This window comes from Cuculus canorus, chromosome 6, assembly GCF_017976375.1.
Source record: "Cuculus canorus isolate bCucCan1 chromosome 6, bCucCan1.pri, whole genome shotgun sequence".
Lineage (NCBI taxonomy): Eukaryota > Metazoa > Chordata > Aves > Cuculiformes > Cuculidae > Cuculus > Cuculus canorus.
This window is the reverse complement of record NC_071406.1, coordinates 31,655,064-31,673,643: the sequence shown is the minus strand read 5'-3', so window position 1 is coordinate 31,673,643 and position 18,580 is coordinate 31,655,064. Positions and strand designations below refer to the sequence as shown.

Here is an 18,580-nt window from a genome sequence, read left to right as displayed (position 1 = left end):
GAATCACTCTATCCTTCACTACCTTTGTCACCATTACCACTTACTCTCCTGGCTAGCTACGCCTTCTACCTCCCTATCAGTGCCTCACAATGGCAAGATCTAATGGCAGATTCCTCATCTTGTAGACTTTCCATGCTGAAAAGCTCTCCCGGGCTCTTTGTAGTCTCTTCAGCTGAAATGAGTTTGTTCTAAAAGCTTCCTTCTGAACTGGCATAAAAGTAGACCTAAACATTATAATATTTTAAAAATTATTAGTGAGGCTATTGCTATTATTTGACTTCAAATGAGCCGAGATGCTTTACCATCACAAGAAGCATTTCATACTCTTACCTCTGACCAAATTTCTCCTTTTTCCTATGTCCTGATTTGATGTAAGGATTCAGGATTCCCTTCAGATCTGATATGGCTCTTAATAATTAGCAGAATGAATACATTGTATAGGATAATCTAAGTTCATTATGAAGTCCCACAAAACTAGAATGCTTAAGCATTTACTATTAATGTTCCTCCTGAAATAAAATATTTTATATGTTACCAAAGGCATGCATTATTCCCTTATTAGTAGATGACTACTCACTGCTTGGATATACTATTGTATATCCAAGAAGCAGGTAAGCAACGTACAAAAACAACAAAGAAGAAACCTATGGCTTTAAAAGTATATAAAAAAGCTTTCTTAAAAAAAAAAATCCTTTCAGATTGGTTACTTTACACCTAACTACACATAATTTCATACAGTGAGCACTGATCCTGAAAACTTCGTTTGCGTGAACAGAGTCCCTGGGGTAAATTTTCAGCTGAGCTGCAGTTTCTGTGTTTTTGTATAATTTTGTATTGTGCGTCATTGATTACTTGCAAACACAAATTATCCCATTTTGTGATCTGGTGCTAGCATGCTGATATTGCAGAATTTAACAGCACAATTAAGGAAACACTGTGGACACCAAGAGAAGGGTTTTTTGGATGAGCATATGACTGAAGTCTGACCCAGTTCACTTCTCAGCAGCACATGATGTTTTTTTCAGTCATTTCCATTAAACAATATAGCGTGATCATATGTTGTGTTATTATTCAAGCAGACGCAGGATAACCCAGAAATAGCGGAGGAGCGTAGCTCATTCTAAATTTGCACACACACTTTCAAAGATGCTATTTTTGCAAGGTATGAAGGCACAGGAAATCTCATTTGTTTACTTCTGTCTCGGAGCCTGCATTCTTGTACCGTCCCTGACCTGATTCAGGTTCCCTTGGACTGCAGCCTGCGGCTTGTTTACTTGACAGAAATTCACAAGTTCTTGATGGTTCTTTGCTAAGAAGATCAAACCCATTTTGTCACGATGTGCCGACTGTTTGTCACGGTGGCTGTAGTCACCTACTTCTGCTGATTTTCCCTACCACATTCTGCATACCATCCCTTATGCCTCAACACTGAGCAGGTACGTATGCTGACCTGCAAGTCAATCTTGTGTCAAGCACTGTTTTTCTTTCCCGTATTCCTGCCAAATACATTACAATCAACAATTTCTTCAGATTCTTAAACAGGACATTTCTACTAATGCAGTATTTCTTTTTAGATGGTTGCTTTTTTTCATAAACCATGACTATTCTGCCTTTTTGCTTGCCCTTGCTAAGCAAAATGCAGCAACCATGCCTTCCCCATGCAGTTGCACAGACTCAACCTTGCCATATCCACAAGAAATGGGAATGATTAAATACAAAATGACAAAATCAAGTAGCTGGATTTTGTACCAGGAAAGCATAGAGAACTGGCAATACCTATAAAGACTTGGAAAGAAACTGTAACAGATATAACACCATACTCTTTTGTAAATATCCCAAAACGGTGCAGGAAAAAAGCCATTGCTATCCTAAATCCTCTACACTGCGACCTAGGACTGCTTTAGAACTGCTCATGATCACAGGAGAGGGGTGTTGGCTGGTTAGTTCCACCACCCCCTTCCCATTTCACAACCTTCAGAATAACTGAGACAAACCTGTGCTCCTCCTCCAGAAAAGATCTAAGCTGCATTGAACTCCAGGGCATAACTACTGTGGAACTTGCCGCTGTGACGCCTGATTCACATTGCCACTTCATAAAGGAAGCTTCTAAATCAAAGTATCAGACTACCATGGCCAACACTCACGCTCCAATGAGGGAACTGTAGTGAGTCAATCGTTCGTGATTGCAAGTCACGGACAAACACTGATGACAACTAGAAAAGCAAAGGCAGAGACCTGTACCATCTTCCACCTCCCTCCCCTTGCAGGGTGGGGTGAAGAAGCAGGAACTTTCAAACAGACTACTGCAGGCGGATTTTTATTTCATACCTGCATTTATTCAGCTGCCATTGTTTCGAGATACTTGACACACCAACTGGATCAGCACCTAGGCAGTTACTCTATGCTTTCTCCCTTCTGTTGTGATCTGTGTGTATTCAGGTTTTTGCAGAGCGCCTGAGGAGCCAGCCGTGTTTGTCATCTGTTCAGAGATGGGGTATTTATTGCTTGCATCAGGGACTTTCTGTGTAATACACTAAAGCAGGGCAAGCTGGCTAATTACTACTGCATTCAAGTTCAAAGTTCAGATCTAGACCCAGATGTCAAACTTAAAAATTCAGGATCATCTGGTTTTACTTTTAGTTTGGCTCATCAGAGAGAAAATCCCAAATAATGACATTTGATGCTGGCTTCCTCGTTTCTGTCCCTGAGTTGCTGTGTAATTCTTTGGAAGCAAAGAAAATCCCTAAGCCTTGTCTACCTATTGTAGAAGAAATGTATGCTATTAAAATGGTGTACTCTCACTTATTTTTAAACCAACTGTGTAGGTAGGATTCCAGCCAGTACCAGCGCTGTGACTCAGCAAAGCCCTATGCAGAGAAACTCCCTGCTGGGACTCGTGCGGCCCCAGAGGAAGGGAGGGTGGGTCGTGGGCTTTTCCTTTCACAACAAACGCACCTGCTTTAGGCAACAGCAGGACACACAGGACAGTATCAGAAAGGGCTCCCGAAAGTCAGAATGCAGGTTGTTTACAATTGATGAAATAAGGAGAGAAGCACACTGCCTACGCAGCCTTCAGATTTCAGAACGCTATTTGAAGAAAGCTTGGTAGTCCTCAACTAAGCATCTTTTCATTACTCCTCTTAATTTATGCTCAAATTCAGTGACATCCTTAATTTTGCATTAGAGATTCTGCCTGTCACTTCACAATCCACATGTCTCTTGCAATGATACCTGGGAGTTTGAAAACACACCCTAAGTTTCTAACAGAAAAGCTCAGGCACTCTTTTGGGATATTTTCTCCCAAATCCTTTTGGAACATGGAGTATATGCAACAGAATTTCAAAGAATAGTTATAAATTAGTATCCACAAAACTATCAAGGGCGTCTGTGACTTTGAACACAGTATCCTCTATTCAGTAAGCAACTTATTTCAGGAGGTTGACTCATTTCCTTAAAGCTTTTTCAGCTATCTTATGACCGAAAAAAAAATTCAGAAAATTTAGAAGTACTCAAGGAAATGAGCCAATACATCCTGGAAGAAATTCATCCAATACACACACAATAAGATAAGTCAGTCTTAGATTCCTAAAGAAATGAGCAGGAGGAAGTTCTAAAAGAACCCAAATTATTTTCTGTGAAATACAATGTTTATTTCCCAGCATCGTAACTCTCCTTATGCCTGCTTTGAAAGCCACATACTATGGCTAATCAGGAAGGTAAAGCAGTTTTCGACGGCATTTATTCCCCCCTCCAGAGACAGAAAACCTTCCCTGAAATATTTTAGTGAATCTCCCCAATACTTAAAATAAAAATATTGCTGCTGTTATGCCTCATGAGAACTTTGTTTCAGATTCCTGGTGCTCACCCTCAGGGACATAGGGTCCAACTATACATCCCAAGACAAAGCCTTTTTTAGCAAGATGCATATTGCACCACACAACCACCTCATCACAGAGCTCTGGGAACACCGGCTTCCTGGAGGTCATCACCCAGGGACAAGGAAACAAGAAGTTCCTGCCTTCGTAATCAAATGTACTGTCTTAGAAAAGCTCAACTCTTTGAAAACAAAAGTGAAGAATTAAAAGCTTGTTTACAGCCTCTTGAAGAACCACTCTTCCTCACAGTCCCATGTTTCTGAGTGTCTGAAATCATGACAGGAACAAATGAAAAATTAATTTGCCAAACAATAAAGTATTCATTAAATACTAGTTACTACAAATTACTTTTGCCTTTCTCTGGATTCTCACACACTTGTGAAGCACAAAGAGTATGACTCAAATATTCTGAATGTTCCCCATCATTAAGCGAAAAAAGACAATTTTTCATTCTATGCCACTGTCTGTTAGACGAGTTTAGCAGTATGACAATGCTGAACAGATGCCTTTGGCTAGACATTTACCAAGTGACGATCTATGCACATGTGCTAGGCTAGCAGAGATGCTAAGTCTCTTCTTTCACTTGGGAGGCTCACTCCATATGCACACACAGCTTTTGGAAATGCAGCACGGTCCAGACGTGGTAGTGAATCTCAAAGAACACACTAGCATCACAAGCCAGTTCTGAGAGGCAGTCTCATCAACAGCATCCCACTCTTTGATAAATGATCCACTGGGGCTCTCAGAACAGAGGGAAACCACCCCGGAATTTGCAGCATGAAGTCATTCTTCAGACAGATGATCAATCAAGACAATGAAATCTTTGTTGTTCCTTCTCACTTTCTCCATTACTTTTGACAGTCTTTACAATTTGGACTAGTGTCTATTCAGTATTTCCAGCTGATTGCCTTGGACCTCCTTTTGCTATTTGATGACTTCTCTGTATCAGAATATCCTCCAACCCTGTACGTAATTTATCAACTTTACCTGGTCTAGCAAATAAAAAGGTTTCCAAACCCTATCGTACCCATGTGCAATCCACTAACCTCTTCATCATACACAAGTTCTTAGTATGCCAGTCCCAAAAACCAGAAATATTTCATTGCTTTAAAGCTTTTATCTCAAACAGGAGAGCCGAGACCCAGCTGCTCTTCTAATGATGTAGTTTCACACTGCAGCTAATAGCTACAACCATGTGACCAGCAGACAGCCCACGGAGGAGCAGCCTCACGCTGCCTCCCGCCACGCTCCACTAGACAAAGCAGTCAGTCAGCTGCACAAGAAGTTAGATCAGCAAGTATCCAAAGGAAAACTATAATCAAATTAGATGCAACCCAAAACTATACTGAAAGACAGTAGGGTTTTCTAGAGGGAGGGAATGTTAGTTTTCTCTAGGGCAAGACAGATTCAACTTCTTGACCACCTTAATTTTTCCCCATCAGACTGCCCCTCACCTTAACACAAGAAATACGGTACAAAAATACAAGAAGAAGTGCAAAGGCAGAAAAAGAGAGACAGAGTGAGAAGGTCTATACAGAGTTCCGAAACCAACAGAAGCAAAAATAAAAACCGTACAGAGCTGGGTTAAAAAAAACCCACAATGATCATTTTGTCATTTCCTACTTCGAATCAGCTTTTCTGTTTGTTTGCTTACAGTATACAGAATGTCATAAACAAATTTTGACATATTCCTACAGAACATTTCATGCAAAGAAACTGGGTTGAAGACACAGAAGTGGGATTTGAAGAAAAACAACAAAAAAATCACACTAAATGCAAACTAATGTATCCCCTCACCTCCCATCATAAAAAAACCCACAACACAACAACCTCAGACCATAAGGTGGTTTTTTCCAGGTTATGTAGCTTATGGCAGAAAATTGATTTTCAGAATGAAATTGCTCAACTTTTGTCTGACAAAAAAAGTAACTGGAATAATGCTAAGTGGTAATTCAGAACCTCAAACAGTAAAAGCAAGTTCATCCTGTTCCACTGTTTTGAAACAAGCACTTTTAACAGGCTTTTCTCATCTTTAAAGAATCACAAGACTCCAGTTCTAGCCAAATGCAGTTTTTAGATTAATGTATTTCATATCCAATTACTCAAACATAGCTTCAATTTGTTTACAATAACTGGAGTTTCTGGTGAGATATTAGCAAATATTCTTGAGTACCAAATAACCTGCCCCAAAGTAAATGGTGATTCATGCAATAGCTAACAAAAGACTGCTTTCCATTGGAAATTAAAAAGGTATTTTATGACAAAGTCCTGATGAACTACATCTAACTGCACAGCAGTCTTAAGTAAAAAGACATTACCAAAGCACAGCATCTTACTAATCTATTCTTCATTATCTCTCAGGCAGTATATGCAGAAGAGTGAAAAAAAGAGGTTGGAAAATTGCCCAGGATATTGCAATCTAATTCAGCAGAAGAGAATTTAGGAGTTTTAGGATAAGTTAACTCCAGAGTAATGCACTGACAGTCTAAATAGAGTTTTCCCATAGTAACCAGAAAAACTGCTAACCTGTCTTCAGCACCATCATATCATATTCTGAGTAGTGGAATGACATTTTCCCCACACATTGCCTAGATCTCTCTTGTTAGATACGCTTTATCACTTTTGTAATGGGATTGGTTGTTTCTTCAGGGTTAAGATTTATCTTTAAAACAAAAAAGGATGCTGATGTAGTTACTTCTAGTCCAAAATCTTTAAGTTCCTATCATGAAGATTAGAGTAGATGAAGCCAAATACTGCTTATGACAAGTACTAAATGGCTCTGCAGATTGAATTGGATGTCAAGAAAGCTAAAAGAAAGGAAGGACATGTTGCAGTTCTTTAGAAGTGGTATCATTCTAGCAGTGCCAAAAATCAAAGCCAATTATATTAAAATCATCCTCAGAAGTCAAAAAGGCAGATAAATATCTTGCTTACTTAACTGTTTAGCATCAAATCTTAGAAGCAAAATCATCTTCTCTCACAGTATTGACATGCAAGAGAAATAAAAGCACCACAAAATTGTGTAGACTAAAGAACGTAGAGAAGCCTTACTAATTGCATAAATATCTCGAAAGCACCTACAGATAACATTTCCATGATTTCTTTTACATGTCTAGCATTAATTCCCTGGGAGTCTACAAGCAAAGAACAGAACCTAGAATTAAATGGAACTAGAAACAATGGCTTACTAACTCAGCTACTTCCAGCAATACAAGTAAATCCAGAGCATAAAAAAGTAATTACAACAAACACACTCAGACTTGCACTGCTACTACAGGAGTATACAAATCAGATCCCACCGCACCCTCTCCCTAGGGACCTGCAGCTGAGCAGGTCCAGTGGCAAAACACTGCCGAGGAGGAGACAAGTCTTTCTCGCTCTCGATCACACACTCCTGCAGGTGCCCTGCAGCCACCCCTGCTGCTTTCCCTCATCTCTTTCAAAATTCTAAGTCAGCATAGAGCTGTTTGCACTCAGAGAATAAACGCCCTGCCAGCTTAGCCATGCTCAGTCAATGGGCACCAAAGACAGTAATCTATATTAATTTGAAAGGTGGTAATTTTTATTTAACTGCTTGAGCAAGATGAGAGAAGGAGTGTAGTCAGTTAAGTGTGCTGATTAGGTCCAATTAGGACCACTTTTCAAAATCAATATCTTCTGTGCTAATGACTTGGAACATCTAGTCAAATGGGCAACAGAAGTCACAAAGCCATTTGCATCATGTGGTGAAATGCTACTCATGTCAGGTGAGTTGATTTTAGTTGCCAACATACCACAGGTGTTTTTTTATAGGAAACTGGACAATGCACTTTTTGTTCCATTGCTCAAATAATTTACAAGGTAAAGAGTGCCTCAAAAAAGGTCTTGCTGTCTGTACATTAAGTACTACCCCATCAATAACTCCTAAAAAAACTTATTCATTGTTGACTTTGGTAGACTGTTGCACCCTTAGTCAGTATCTCCAAAGTGAATGCCTGTAAATCTACTAAAATCCAGAAACACAAAGTTGACAATTTTATCAAAATTATTTTTTTCCCTCTCCCTGCAGGCTACCATCTGCTGAACATTTCATGCATGAAATTCTATATGCAAATTAAACTACAGTTAACACAGAAAGATGTTATTTTTTTCCTTTTTTAAGAGGTCATTACTGTATATTTATCTCAGCGATGATAGTTTGTGCCTGCTATTGTGGTGTAACATTTTCTATGCATACTTCATCTTATAAAACCAAATCCATTTAGGTTTAACTGGCTTTGTCTACAAGAAAGTGCTTCCACATCTGATGACAAAAATAAAACATCGCTTAAGGTCCTGATCTTGCAAGGCACCAAATGTCTTCAATTCTTAGTCCTCTTCTCAGACAACACCTAGAACTTTCAGTTTTAATCTGTAAAAAATGCGACTCAAGTGTGAATCCACTCATGTGAACCGCATTTACAACCATCAGATAAAGTTTAAATTCCCAGGGAAGGAAACATTTAATGGAGCATGAGAGTTCATATCATATCTGATAACAAAAATGTCTAATGGCAACCGGATAGCAACAGACAGAAAACTATTGTCAGGCAATCCTGTATCCTCAAACCTTCCCTGTGCACAGTTAAAGAGGGCTTGATGTTAAGTGACATGCAAGAACACAATAAGCTGAAACTGAATTCTTAAATATACCCTTTAAGAATAAACATCCTTTGTACATTTCCCTTATGATCTGATTATACATCTACATAAATATGCAAGTTATTTTGCATACATTCTACAAACTTTCAAAATAAGCTCCTTCACATTCACTTAAACGCTTCACAGTACTCATCTTGCTTCTTCTAGGCAAAGTAACATGTCTTTATTCTATCTTCTCTTCACTACAGTACAAGAGAAACGACTATGTTATTTTCGTGGAAACTGTAATCGCAATTACTATGCGCTGGGATATAAAGGATTTAATCCCAAGGTCAGGGCAGGAATGAAAAGGGCAATGAACCTATTAATTTGTATAAACTTTCAAGGACTGCTGACACATTAGTGATAGAATGAGTGATCCGTGACTAGAAATACAACTGAAGACTAAACAGTTTGACATTAACTCTGAATGACTGCTGGACAAAGGAGGCAGATCTCATGAAGAGAGTTTGATCAGACCTTGAAACAAAGTTCTGAAGCGCAGGATTTACTTGCCTACAAATTGGCTGCCCACCAGAGAGAGCGATCGAAGTCCTGGATGCTGCTAGGCAAAGAGACAAGAAAGGCTGCCAGTGCAGACGTTTGTAACCTTTGTTTTTTCCCAAGGAGTAAATGGCAGCTAAGCATAGTCAGTTTAATTGTGCTCTTGTAGCACCTTCATCCCACATCAGCACCTCTCTTAATGGAAAACTAGCAAATTTTACAAGGGCCGGGTACCGCACAGGCCCAGCTGAAAATTCTTCCCTGCCAGAGGGGCTCTAAGATGATCCATTCTCTGCATCGTTTTATTCCTTTAACAACATAACTTGCAAGATACATCTTGATGAGACTTACCAAGAAAGAAGCCTAGCAATATCAATACTGGCACCTTCAGTAACCTCCTCTGGTTATAATTTAAGAATCTGCATGTCCAACGTCAGCAAGTATTAAAAGGTTACATCAAACATATCCACCAATAAAGTGTTAATTTCAGCGTCTTAGTATGCATGCTTCTCATCTTTTTAACTGCCACTGTTTTTGACCACATCAGTCGTGTCGTTAACATACATTTAACACTCAGCTTATAACACTCCTCCATTAATTCATATTCTTATAGTCATTGATAAATCTGAGCAGATAAAGGAGCCAAGACCTTAATCAAAAATTTATAGGAGGAATTCTAACGTTATGCATAATGCAAAACTAATCCATTATCTATTACTTACATGAAACAAACCAATGCATGAACAAATTAATTAATTACATGAAATAAATTAATGCAACTACTATTTCAATACGATTCTCAGTGATTCGGAATAATTCTTTTTCCCAAATTATTTTGAAAGTACTGTATGGCACGTGGATTTCGTGATAGAAAACAGCTCTGCAAATGTCTTTTAAAAAATAAAAAAGTCAAAATTAAAGGCAACCGCCTTCAAACAAATAAAACAACCAAGCTAACACAAGGGTCTTTTATGATAAAAGAGACTACTACAAACTCAGAAGTGTACATTGTTTTCCATCACCCAGTGTTTGTATTTGCCATCTTCCCATCTGACAGAACAGCTACTTACATCAAAAAGGCAGGGTGGGGAAAAGACTGCTTTCTATCCAAAGGATTATAAATGCTGTCATGCCAAAACCTCTTGCAGTGGAAAGATACTGACAACACAGCTGAAAGTGTCCTCCCTGCAGCTACACTTGTCTAGTTTTCAGGTCAGGGGTATCTCAAAAACTTAAAAAAACACAATTAACTGAAAAGTTTGGATGTTCTAGCAACACTTTCTCTGTCACAGATGGAACTTCTTCCAGACATAAATATCATTCAACAAGATTCTAAGGTTTGTTTTTATTTTTTAACAGGAAAGTAATTATTTTCTTCTTCTAATAAATATAACGAGTCTATTTTAATGTAGTGAGCTGCATGCAACAAAAATGCATAGAGAAAGCACCTCTTATTGATATCGCCTAACTTTTGCAGTAAAGAGAAGGTATTAAGCTGTCCATACACCATTTTTTGAGCAAAATTTACTAGCTGTCAACTGAGAAGGAGAAAGTACCAAACTCTGTGTTAGGGAAAAAGCACCTGTGTTTGTGGGTCAGGGTCTATGAAGAAAGGAAAGAAGATTGAAATGCACTAGAGGGAAATTTCCTAGAGGGAAAGCTTATGAAGACACTTAGTTTGTTACAGATTATTTTAAACCACTGTAAGCCTTACTGTATATGATTTTAGGATACAATTCCTATATTAAACTGAATAGCCTTCACTTTTCATTAGACCACTCAAGAGGTGGCCTCTCCCTAAATATTACTGAGTCACCAGCAAATGAAGTATTCCAAAATAGTTTTTTGCACACATCTTTGCTTATAACAAATATCAACATCAGATAGACACGTACTACCATCAACTTACACTTGGCCTCGTTGAACTTCATGAGGTTCTCAGAAGCCCACTTCTCCAGCCTGTCCAGGTCCCTCTGGATGACATCCCGTCCTTCCGGTGTGGCAACTACACCACTCAGTTTGGTGTCAGCCGCAAATGTGCTGAGGGTGCACTAAATCTCGCTGTCAATATCATTGATAAAGATACTGAACAGCACCGGTCCCAGTACGGATCCCTGAGTGACACCACTTGTCACAGATCTCCATCTGGACTTTGAGCCATTGACCACTACTCTTTGAATATGATCACCCAACCAGTTTCTTATCCACCTTACCATCCACCCATCAAATGTACAGGTACGTCTCTTCAGAGCTTCAGAACTGTAGCTGGTGCTTGTGTGCATATTTTGAAGAGAACAAAACCACCAAAGTGCTTAGATATCCCGATGATATCATAACAGAGCCCCAAAATCCCCAATGGTTGATTACAAACAGCGCAACACTGGCCTCCTGGAAGCCGAAGCCAAAGACGCTAACATGGAGCCAGCTGGGGACGGACCAACTCTTGTGCCCGGAAAGTCAAGCCCATGGTTTGCAGACTTAAGCAGCAGGCAAAATAAGGAGTAGCCACAAATAAATACTGTTGCACCTCGTAACTAATTAGTACATTAACAGTACTGCTCAGATTTTAAAGTACTGAAAAGCACTCGTATTGCCAAAACAGGAAAGAAAAAAAAAAAATCAAGCAAATAATCAGGCTTCTCTGGAAGATAATAAAGTTATTACTTTGCATGTTTTCTATAACAGCAACCAGAGAAATCTTCTGGGAGTAAAGTATCTTAACATTTTATAATCTTTCTGTCTAATGTAAGCCACTGTTTTAAGTATGTTAAAGGTGGCTTATGTGAAAGCTTTTTGCTTTTTAATCTTGTCTGAGCTGAAATGGAAAGGCTCCAAACTCCATTACACTAGGAGGCATAGTATAAACCTAGATTCTATCTAAATTGCCCTATATAACTTTGCAGCAGGGTTTTTTTTGTTTTATTTTTTGTTTGACTTTTTTTGTTTGTTTCTATGATGCTATTGTGGATCCAATGCTATAAGTGCAACAGAAAGCCAAGCAGCCCATGAAAAGCATCCAATGGAGAGAAATATAATTACTTTTGAAAGCCAGCATTTTAAATGTGCTAAGGATCTCTAGAATAAGGGCATGCATCTGATAAATAGGACTCTGTAAATTAGGACAAAAATAGGCCACTTGGGCAATTTGGCCATGGGAGTTAATCTATTTAAACCAAAAGCAGGGTTTGCTTCTCTCTCCTCACTTTTTATTCTCTATTTTGTACTTTCTGATTTCTTTAAATATGAGACTTCATGGCAACTCAAAAATGAAAAAGATTTTACTTCCCTCAGCATCCCATGAGCACTGGAGAGTTCACCTGCTCATCTTTTGCAGCAACTCTCACTTCCCAAGGAAGTCCTGGGACGCTGTTGCTACAACAACACAGTAGCAAGAAAAATAGGAAGTCGTTTAGTCCCTTCCAACTGAACTTCTATTTCTCTTCTTTGATTCCAACTGGGTCAAATACTTGTGCAGCCTTACTCACTAGAGGACTCCAGAGACTGACCACTCTTACCATAGCAAGATTCAGATTCCTCTTAACTAGAGGGAAAAAGTCTGTAAAACTCCCACAGTTTAAATATTGCTTGGAGCAAACATTTTCAGAATACACATGTACAGAGCAAAAGCTGCGTCAGTACTGGACAAGAAAACTTTTGTGAGTCTAACTGGATGCAAAAAAAAGTGTTAAATTCTGTAGTCTTCTACCACTTCAAAAGATAAAGCTTTTAGTCTAAATTTTAGCTTAGCTGTTTAATAAATAAATAAATAAGTTACAAAAATTGAGAGAATTCCTTCCTTCTCATCAGGACAGAAAGTTTACCTTTACTCCTTAGAGTAAGCATAGCTACACCACCCCTACTAGAAAGCCCCCTCTTCAAATACCATCGTGCTTTGACACTTTCAAGCGTCCATCCTCATCACCGGTCCTAAAGGAGAAATGAGAACTCCATTCTAGACAAAGCTTAAAGCTGAATTCAAAATAATAAACCTGTATCCCACATTGACGATTTCATGTTTCGTCCGACACTGTCTGATTTCCCTGAAGAAGGGGTAAGACTCAGAAATAACATTTCTCCCTTGTGTGTAGCCTCACTAGGACACCTTTCTGTGCTTTTATAGATGTGTTATCTGCATTCCCCACGCATCTCATCTCTGCTGCTGCTTCAACAACATTTGATGGACAAGACTGCTCAAGACGTGCTACTGACACTTTAAAAGTTCAGACAGTACAAAATGAGAAACGGTCAGGAAAAAGGATGTTTGCCTTCACAGAATACGCTGCGTTGCTCCCATACACTTTTCTTCTGGTAAGCCTTACAAATACACTGTAAAAGAAAGACCCTCTGTATAAATCAGTCCCTCAACATGAAAACAGATCACATTTTACGTGAATACAATGATGAAACAGAGGAAGGCATGAGTCCAGTACTAAAAGCAGCAAACTCGTCACGTGTCTAAAAGCATTCCTTATAATACAAAATTCTAGAAAATCTGAGCATTAATTTAGCTATGTAGAGCTATGTGAAGTTTTTCACACTCAGGTTCAACTTCTTGCATTTGAAAAACCAAAAGCTATGGCAGAGGAGTATCCCGAGGTCATTAGAGTGAATTAACCCTGTCCTCTCTACAAAGTATTTCTTCATTGATGACTTCCTTCCCTTTTTCAAAAAAACAGAAAAGGTCTGGAAAAAAATTCCCATGTATTCAAACAAAATAAAAAAAATCAGTCCTTCAGAATAAGATGATTCTGTATTTCTCCCCTTAGGCTTTTCTTTTTTTAAAAAGAGAACATCTATTTTCATAGCCATTTAGCAGGCCAAACGGTTACTGAATTTGCACTGCTCTAGAAAAAGCTCCATCTACTATCCCCTCACATGAGCCAATCATCCGCGAGCCACCTAGCAGTAAAGGTAGTGACTGTAATTACTGACAGTTGTGTGACCAACGGCACCAACCGATGCTTGGGTCAACGTACACAGTGGCTTGTAGTCAGCATCTTAAAAAGAAAGGGATCTAATAAGTTTCGTGGGATTCCAGTGAGCCACTGCAGTTTTAACCATGCAGTAAAGCCACACTCAGAGGCACAGAACTAGCTGCCTTCTCACGACAGAAAAATAATTAGGGAGCTAATTGACTAAATTAATGAATGAAGAGGCAAGACAGCTTCCCAGTGTGTCACTTTGATCTCCTTTTATAATGGCTGTATTCTATGAAATTAATTTGAAGTGAAAATGTACCTGGATTGCTTCAGACCTTTGCCAGATCTCTCTATACTAATGCCTGAGCTCAGGCTGATGCTCATGTTTAGAATCTGACCACTTCTGTCCCCCTCAGAACACTGATCCAGCTTTCATGACAGTTAATTGTACAACCAACACAAAAAAAAGCGCTGCTATACTGCGCTTGCGGTTATGCAATGTGTTTTAAATAAGAGTAAAATATTTGTCTTTTCCTGTTCCTAGCTCTTTGGAAAACAGTGCCTTACTAGAAGATGGGGGAGAACACTGGAGGTACAGCCAAAGGCTGGCACAGCCCCAGCACTGTCATGTGTTGGTGACCACACACAATTTCTGCTGCCATCAGGAGGCAGTGCCAGAGGAGAGCAACTTTGTAAGCAAAAAGGGTTTCAATTTAAAGATAGAATAGGACGGATAATCTCAAGTAACTAAATTGAATGCCAATAACATGTTTGAGAATAAAGCTTTTATTTTTAAATATTAGGTTATTGCAGAAATAATTGCTGTGTTTGTCTTTGTAAACTTATGATTATTTTGGGTTAAACTTTTACTTAATGGTGTTCATGTAGCAAACCATTTTAAAACACGAAATTTGCTCCGCTTACTTATGCTAATGGTTTCCATCTCACTGTTTATTCTTTTTTATATTATGTGGTCAAATTGAAGATTAAAAAAGAAAAAGCAAATTTGAGCAATTTTTTTGTATGAGTTCAAAAGAATCAATAAAGCAGCAGAAACTTTTAGCAATAACAACCAAGCGTTTGGCCAGGTGTCTGTCAACAAACGTACAACTTTCCATGGGTTCAATGTGTAACAGGAATTAGAGTCTTGAAGATGAGGAGGGTTGCAGATGTCCTTTTGCATTCGACGACAACCAGCTGAGGGCCATTATTGCAGTGAACCTACACAAAACAACTCGAGAGGCTGCAGAACTACAAGGTGACCATTCGACAGTTGTTTGACATTTGCAACAAACTGGAAAGGGGGTGCCCAACATGAAGGAAAACTTAAAAAATAACCGTTAAGAAGTCTGCTCTGCACTTTTTTTGTGCGACAAAAGTGATTTATTAACTGATCACACTGTTATATAAGATGAAAAATGGATTCTATGTGACAACCGATGGCATTCACAAAATCACAGAATCACCAGGTTGGAAAGGACCCATTGGATCATCGAGTCCAACCATTCCTAACACTCCCTAAACCATGTCCCTCAGCACTTCACCCACCCGTTCCTTAAACACCTCCAGGGAAGGCGACTCGACCCCCTCCCTGGGCAGCCTCTGCCAGTGCCCCATGACTCTTACTGTGAAGAATTTTTTTCTGATATCCAACCTGAACCTCCCCTGACGGAGCTTCAGGCCATTCCCTCTTGTCCTGTCCCCTGTCACTTGGGAGAAGAGGCCAGCTCCCTCCTCTCCACAACCTCCTTTTATGTAGTTGTAGAGAGTAATAAGGTCTCCCCTCAGCCTCCTCTTCTCCACACAGTGGCTGGAACAAAGTGAAGCACCAAAACACTTCCCCAAATCAAAGCTGCATCAAATGAAGGTTAGGGTCACTGTTCAGTGGTTGGCAAGTTGACTCATCCACTACAACTTCTTGAACCCTGGCAAAACCATCACAGCAGAGAAGTATTGCCAGAAAAATGACAAAATGCACAAAGAACTGCAACATCTATGTCCAATGCTGGCCAACTGAAAAGGACCGGTTCTTCTCCGTGACAATGCCTGATAACATGTCTTGCAAATGACTGTGCTTCACAAACTGGACTACAAAACTCTACCTCACCTAGCTTACTCACCCTACTTCTTTCTCACCAATCGACACATTTTCAAGTATCTCAACAACTTCCTGCAACAGAAGGATTTCCACAACCAAGCAGCAGCTCAAAACACCTTCGAGGAATAGGCTTATTTCTTGCTGGCAAAAATGCATGGATGTGAATTGTTCTCTAACTTGATAAATAAATTTTATTCTATGTGGAGATGTGCTGCTCTAAAGTTGATGGTTAAAAATGGCAATTATTTTTGCACCAACGAACACCTGTCTCCTGAGAAAATAAGAAGTAAGTGTCCTCAACTTCCAAAGGAGTAAATGAGGACTGGAGGACTGGGGGTACTTCACAGCAGTTATTAAAAAGGACTGAAATCTGGATTATACACCCTGGGATTTAACTTACCTTAGCTATGTCTACAGCAGTTATGCAATGAAAGGTTTTTAGATTGTATGCTTACAAAATTTTTATCATTTTTTATTTTTAAATTATGCTGGATACTTCACAGAGTTTATCAAAAACTTAAATCAAAGACAGACAGGCATGCATATCAGGCTGAATATAGCCTTACATTTCTGTTGTAAAAAATGCACCTTTCCATCCCTCAGAATGATGAAACTATAGGTCTTTAAAGAAAGACTCTGCTCAGAACTAAAAAAGCTCTCACCAGTGCTCATGGATTTCAAGTGGCAGCAGAGACAAAAGCTCAAAGTGATAGAATTTCCTGGACGTTTCATCATTTAACAAGAGAACAGGAAACCCAACGTACTCAAACGCTCTGGTATTACATCTACTGTGTAATGGAACCCCAGAATTAGGCCGAAGAAGGCATAAATTTGGCTGTTTCTTACAGGATTCTTACCCTATGGTAAAACTTCGCATTGTTTTGTGCTTTAGGGGCTCAACAGACTGAAAGTAGAAATACATTTAGTCAACAAAGCAGGATAAAAATCACAGCCGACATTAAGAGCCAATGAGAATTTTACAGAAAGATGCTGTACCTCAGCATCTTGAATATCAGTCCTGAAGTGCAGTGAACCATGAAAAAAAACAACAGGAAGGTGTATGAAAACCTTTATTCAGATGAAGCTCTAAATGCATTTAAATTAGAATGTTTATACTCCATTTACCATTCCGTGCATTTTACAGCACAGATCACACCAGCTGCTAATGCTGTTGGGAAGATTCATTTCTGTTTATTATGGAGACACTTCATTTAGGTAGCTTAAATGTTAGTTCACATCCACAGTTCATTCCAGGAGAGACTGCAGCTCATGCAGCAACTCCAAAACAGATTTTATAGCCAGGTAAGCACTGAAACAGAATAGGTCAATACTGCCCAGTTTGTGGTGCTGCCGTAATACTGGAGAAAAATATCAGACAAAATACAAGAAACTGGAAACTGTACCTACACAGCACGTAGCATTCAGTGATGCAGAGATAGAACATCTGGGGAAAAGCTGGCACAGCAATACCTCTCTGAAATCCGACTGAAACCGATTTCATTGGACTAAGCTTAGTCCCAACACAGACAAAACTCCAGTGGTCAGACCTGTTTCCACCAGTTTCTGCCGCACCTGCTTTTGGCCAGTTGAATTGTTGGTTTCTTTCTACATTAGTAATTAGGTTCAGAGCAGTAGTGCAATTCTGAAACAAATCAACCATCAGCCCCACTTACTGAGCACTGGTTAAATTCAGAGAGTAATTTTAGTGTACTTGAACTGGATTCCTTGAGAAGACGACTAAACCATACGTGCCACTAGAGCTACCTGCTAGCTACACTCCAGTTTCTACTGCGAACACGACTGCTCTAGGCTGGACACAACAACTGCCCTTTGGACTGCACATCCACAAGGGATGTTTGGACCTAGGGACCTGGTAAACATCATGCAATGGAAAATCCCAACCCAGATATGCTGCTGGTGCTAGGGTCTCAGCACCAACTGTTTTGACCTACTGATCCACTCCTTTAGAGCCACTTTATTTGTTAATGCACACACTGCCCACAGGCCCCTGCATGCCAGTCCAGAACTCTTTCCAGCTCCCTCCTATGAAGTATCCCAAACAGCACAAAAAAAGCACATAGAAGAATCTCTTTGCAGGATTTCCTTCTAGAAGGATTCTTCATAAACAGAAATTCTTACTTCCTCAGAATCGATACAATTTCATTTATACAAAGTCAAAGACAAAACACTTCTCCACAAATGTTAAGAATTTATTTTTCAAAAAGACTGTACGGGCATTGGACAGTAAGTATGCCAAGTTACTCGTAAGCCAGTCACCAGTAAACCTGAAAACAGGAAACTGTATGTACATTTGTTGATAAGAAGAATGCATTCCATCTTCTAGCAGGGCTTACCTAGCACACCTACCTTAATTTAAACCATGTTTTTGCATGGTTCACTGCATTAAGAAAAGTAGACAAATTCAGGGTAATTCTCTGTAGTCTTACCCCAACTTTATGTTTAAATTAACGATGCAGCATGCCAGAAGACATATCAGTAAGTGAAAAATGAAGTTGGCAAAAGAG

General features: G+C 39.3%; 1 protein-coding gene across 4 annotated transcripts in view; it reads right to left on the bottom strand.

The window, feature by feature from the left end:
- HECW2 (HECT, C2 and WW domain containing E3 ubiquitin protein ligase 2) overlaps positions 1–18,580 on the bottom strand; it is a 175,476-nt gene that overhangs the window by 103,105 nt on the left and 53,791 nt on the right. The window lies entirely within an intron of this gene.